The sequence below is a fragment of the Cricetulus griseus genome, unplaced genomic scaffold (genome assembly GCF_003668045.3).
Source record: "Cricetulus griseus strain 17A/GY unplaced genomic scaffold, alternate assembly CriGri-PICRH-1.0 unplaced_scaffold_547, whole genome shotgun sequence".
NCBI classification, from domain to species: domain Eukaryota; kingdom Metazoa; phylum Chordata; class Mammalia; order Rodentia; family Cricetidae; genus Cricetulus; species Cricetulus griseus.
This window is the reverse complement of record NW_023277305.1, coordinates 1-5904: the sequence shown is the minus strand read 5'-3', so window position 1 is coordinate 5904 and position 5904 is coordinate 1. Positions and strand designations below refer to the sequence as shown.

The following is a 5904-nucleotide window of genomic DNA, read 5'->3' as shown; positions in this document are numbered from 1 at the left end:
GAGAGACAGGACCTGAGGTTTTGGGGAGGCTTTTAGAGATGGAAAAATTTTAATATATGGCTTAGTTATATTACTTAACTGTGCATATCACTTTCCTTCTATCCAAACCTGTTTGGATCCAAGGATGGATGAATTACCTTATGTCTACATCACTGTTCCAAATAGTATCAGGCTGGAATCATGTCCCTATTTTTCTATCCAAAACTCCATTTTTAATTTTGATGCTATAACACATAACCAACAAAAATGGACACTGTACTTTATTCCAATATTTGAGAATACTTTATTCACACATAGTTGAAGTATTAGCAGGGGAAGAAATGGGAAAAGTGACACAATATATTTAAAATGTATAAAAATAAATGTTACAGAGGGGTGGAGGGGGAAGCACCTCCCACAGCCAAGATGCCATTTGCCACTGCCGAGCGTGGGTTTAGGCGCCTCTTGGAGGCACCGGCAACCAACCTCTTGCGAGCATGCTTCTCAGCCTCCCGCACTGTTTTCATCCCGCGCCTTTCTCAGCGTGGCCCCTATGAGTGGCCGCCATTCCGGCTGCCATCTGGATCACAGTCTCACACTCCATCCGCTTGTCGCCATGCCCAAGAATAAACGAAAAGGAGGTAAAACAGACATAGAGGAAAGAATGAGAATGAATCTTGAAAGCGAGATCTGTTGTTCTAAGAGGGTGGGCAAGAATATGCTCAGGTAATCAAATGTTGGGAAATGGACGACTAGAAGCAATGTGTTTCGATTGTGTAAAGAGACTGTGACATATCAGAGGGAAATTGAGGAAAACGGTTTGGTTAAATATCTAAGACATCATATTGGTGGGGCTTCAAGATTACCAGGATAACAAAGCTGATGTCATTTTAAAGTACAACGCAGATGAAGCCAGAAGTTTCAAGGCATATGGCGAGCTTCCAGAGCATGCCAAAATCAATGAAACGGATACCTTTGGTCCTGGAGATGATGATGAAATTCAGTTTGATGACATTGGGGATGATGATGAAGACATTGATATCTAAAATGAACTTAACATTTTACATTCTGGTCTTGAAGATTGCCCTGCAAGTTTGAAATCTGGCCAGCCATAGACCTTAAGGAAAAGTTTTCACTATCTTGATTGTAATTTATTGAGGAAGACTTGATTCAATACTAAGATCTGCTTCTTTCAAAACTTATAATACCTTAAGTGATACGTTAAGCCTACTTTGTTCATTTGATGTAATAGAACGGAAGATCATGTAAGAAAACAAAAACTGCCTTTCCTACTTTGACCACTTCCAGTAAGTAAATGGATGTTTTGAATAAAAATAAAAATAAAACAATAAATTTTACATAAAAATGTGGCTACAGAGTGTGTTTAGCAATTAAGAACACCAGATAATGTTGTATCGTACACAGGTTATATTGCAAGAAACCATTGTTGCTTACCATCTCTTGTAAGTTCTGTTACAAGGTATCAGATTCCCTCTTCTGTTCTCTGCAGGCACTACACATGTCCAAATATGAGTAAACACACTTACACATGAAATAAAGCTTAAAAATGAAATTCCGTACATTAATATCATTGCCTTGAGACAGAGAATGCTGTGACTATTTAAAATGAATTCTTTCTGGAGCAGGTGTGGCCTTCCATTGAGAGAGCTTGTTCAGAAACAAGAAAGCCTTATTCTGATGAAAGAACAGCTCAGAATAGCTATTTATTTAAGAACATCATTCACAGTGTGCATAGGTGTGTTTCCCATTTTTTTATATTTGTGTTTTATGTGTCATCTCTTTTTATTTTATAAGTTCAAATTAGGAACAAACTTGCTTCACATATCAATCCCGTCTCCCTCTTCCTCCCCTCCCCCGCAACAGCCCACCTGTCCCTAGCCATCCCCACTCCACTACCCAGGCAGGGTAAGGACCTCAAAAGGGGCTCCCCAAAGTCTACCACATCATCCTGGGAGAGGCCTAGGCCCTTCCTCATGTGTCCAGATCAAGAGAGCATCCCTTCACAAGGGATGGGCTCTCAAAATCCCATCTTTTGTTAAGAGCTTACATATTTAATACAGTGTGTTACCCCTGTACAAATGGAAAAAAATTAAGTTCAACATATCTAGACCAATATGGCTGTTAATTTTTGTACAATGCCAACTCAACACAGTGAACTGGGATATTTTTTTCCAAAGTTGACAACACAGCTAAAGTTTCCAAAAATTCAATTTATATATACATAATTTATATAAAAAGACCAATAATGGCAGTATGTTATGCATCAATAGCAGTAACAACTTTTCTAGATTATGCAGTCATTTGAACAAAATTGTAGAGACATCCAGCACACTCCATTAAAAAAAGAAGTAAAACACAAAATCCCAGAAAAACAGCACAGTTCTGTTACTCTTGTCGTACCTGGCACCATTTTCTTTTAAATTAGCTTCTCAATCATCATCTGGAAGGAAGCCATTCTGAGCAACACCATTAAAAACAGCTCTGATAAAGCATGGTCACTACTATGTGCCATAAGGCAGGTCCACATATGAGTGAGTACATATCATGTTTGTCTTTTTGTGATTGGGTTACTTCGCTCAGAATGGTTTCTTTGAGTTCCATCCATTTTCCTGCAAATTTCAAGATTCCATTGTTTTTTTCTGCTGAGTAGTACTCCATTGTGTAAATGTACCACAATTTATCTATCCACTCTTCAGCTGAGAGGCATCTAGACTGCTTCCAGTTTCCGGCTATTACAAATAATGCTGCTATGAACATGGTTAATCAGATGTCCTTGTTATATGAATGTGCATCTTTTGGGTATATGCCTAGGAGTGGAATTGCTGGATCTTGTGGTAGACTGATTCCCATTTTATTGAGGAGTCGCCATACAGATTTCCAAAGTGGCTGTACAAGTTGCCACTCTCACCTTCAGTGGAGAAGTGTTCCCCTTTCTCCACATCCTCTCCAACATGAACTGTCATTGGTGTTTTTGATTTTGGCCATTCTGACAGAAGTAAGATGGTATCTCAGAGTTGTTTTGATTTCCATTTCCCTGATGGCTAAGGATGTTGAACACTTTCTTATGTGTCTTTCAGCCATTTTAGATTCCTCTATTGAGAGCTGTCTATTTAGTTGTATACCCCACTTTTTAATTGGATTGTTTGGTGTTTTGGAGAATAGCTTCTTGAGTTATTTGTATATTTTGGAGATCAGCCCTCTGTCAGATGTGGGGTTGGTGAATATCTTTTCCCAGTCTGTGGGCTGCCGTTTTGTCTTGTTGACTGTCTCCTTTGCCTTACAGAAGCTTCTCAGTATCTGAGACCTTCTCAGGAGGTCTCATTTATCAATTGTTTACCTCCCTGCCTGTGCTACTGGTGTAATGTTCAGGAAGCGGTCTCCTGTACAGACTAATTCAAGGGTATTTCCCACTTTGTCTTCTAATAGGTTCAGTGTAGCTGGATTTATGTTGAGAGTTTGATCCATTTTGACTTAAGTTTTTTGCAAGGCGATAGGCTTGAGTCGAACTGCAGTCTTCTACATGTCTGCAACTAGTTTTGCCTGCACCATTTGTTGAAGATGTTCTCTTTGTTCCATCGTATAAATTTGGATTTTTTGTCAAAAATCAAGTGTTCATAAGTGTGTGGGTAATATCAGGGTTTTCAATTCTATTCCATTGGTCTACCAGTCTATTTTTCTGCCAATACCAAGGTATTTTCAGGACTATAGCTCTGTAATAGGGCTTGAAGTCAGGGATGGTGATGCCTCCAGAAGTTCCTTTGTTGTATATGGATGTTTTGGCTATCCTGGGTCTTTTGTTTATCCATATAGAGTTGAGAATTGTTCTTTCAAGGTCTGTGAAGAATTGTGTTGGGATTTTGATGGTGATTGCATTGAATCTGTAGATTGCATTTGGCAAGATTGCCATTTTTACTATGTTGATCCTACCTATCCAAGACCATGGGAGAGCTTTCCATTTTCTGTTATCTTCTTTAATTTCTTTCTTTAGAGACTCAAAATTCTTATGATACAGGTCTTTCACATTTTTGGTTAGTGTTATCCCAAGGTATTTTATGTTGTTTGTGGCAATTGTAAAGGGTGATGTTTCTCTGATTCCTTTCTCCACCAATATGTCATCGGTGTATAGTAGGGCTATGGATTTTTTGAGTTAATCTTGTATCCTGCCAGTCTGCTGAAGGTGTTTATCAGCTGTAGGAGTTCCCTGGTTGAGTTTTTCGAGACACTAATGTAGACTATCATATCGTGTGCAAATAGTGAGAGTTTGACTTCATCCTTTCCGATTTGTATTCCCTTCATCTCTTTTTGTTGTATTATTACTCTAGCTTGGACTTCAAGGACAATATTGAAGAGGTATGGAGAGAGTGGACAGCCTTGTCTTGTCCCCAATTTTAGAAGAATTGCATCAAATTTCTCTCCATTTAATTTGATGTTGGCTGTTGGCTTGCTGTATATTGCTTTTCTTATGTTGAGGTATGTTCCTGTTATCCCTGATTTCTTCAAGACCATTATCTTGAAGGATTGTTGGATTTTGTCAAAGGCTTTTTCGGCATCTAGTGAGATGATAATGTGGGTTTTTTTTCAGTCTGTTTATATGGTGGATTACATTGATGGATTTATGTATGTTGAACCATCCTTGCATCCTTGGGATAAAGCCTACTTGATCATGGTGGATGATTTCTCTGATATGATCTTGTATTCAATTTGCTAGTATTTTATTGAGAATTTTTGCATCAATGTTCATGAGGGATATTGGTCTGTAGTTCTCTTTCTTAGTCATGTGGCTTGGGTATCAAGGTTATTGTAGCCTCGTAAAAAGAGTTTGGCAATGTCCCTTCTGCTTCTATTTTGTGAAACAATTTGAAGAGTATTGGTATTAGCACTTCTTTGAATTTCTGGTAGAATTCTGCAGTGAATCCATCTGGCCCCGGGCTTCTTTTGCTTGGGAGACTTTTGATGACTGCTTCTATTTCCTTGGAGGTTATAGGTCTGTTTAAGTTGCTTATCTGTTCTTGATTCAATTTTGGTAAGTGATAACTGTCCAGAAAATTGTCCATTTCCTTTAAATTTTCCCATTTTATAGAGTACAGGTTTTCAAAGTATGACCTGAAGATTCTCTGGATTTCTTCAGTGTCCGTGGTTATATCGCCGTTTTCATTTCTGATTTTGTTAATTTGCATGATCTCTCTCTGCCTTTTGGTTAATTTGGATAACCGTTTGTCTATTTTGTTGATTTTCTCAAAGGACCAACTCTTTGTTATATTGATTTTGTGAATTGTTTTCTTTGTTTCGACTTTATTGATTTCTGCCCTCGGTTTGATTATTTCCTGGCATCTGATCCTCCGGGGTGAATTTGCTTCCATGTTTTCTTGAGCTTTCAGCTGTGATGTCAGATCTCTGGTGTGACTGTTCTCTAGTTTCTTCATGTGAGCACTTAGAGCTATGAACTTTCCTGTTAGTACTGCTTTCAAAGTGTCCCATAAGTTTGGTTATGTTGTGTCAACATTTTCATTGAATTCTAGGAAGTCTTTAATTTCTTTCTTTATTTCTTCCTTGACCCAGGAATGTTGCAAATGCATGTTGTTCAATTTCCATGAGTTGGTAGGTTTTTTGCACTTTGATTTGTTTTTGATTTCTATTTTTAAAGCATGGTGGTCTGACAAGACACAGGATATTATTCCATTTTTTTGTACCTGTTGAGGTTTGCTATGTTGCCGAGAGTGTGGTTGATTTTTGAGAAGGTTACATGTGATGCTGAAAAGAAGGTATATTCTTTTGTGTTTGGATAAAAAGTTCTATAAATGTCTGTTATTCCCAATTGGGTCATAACATCTGTTATTTCCTTTGTCTCTTTGTTAAGCTTTTGTCTGTTGGTCCTGTCCAGTGGTGAGAGTGGGGTGTTGAAGT

The 5904-nt window shown here is 38.2% G+C and overlaps 1 pseudogene; it reads left to right on the top strand.

Annotated features, from left to right (window-relative positions):
- Window positions 1-595: 595 nt before the first annotated feature.
- Window positions 596-1133, top strand: LOC100765607 (annotated as a pseudogene).
- The last annotated feature ends 4771 nt before the right edge of the window (window positions 1134-5904 follow it).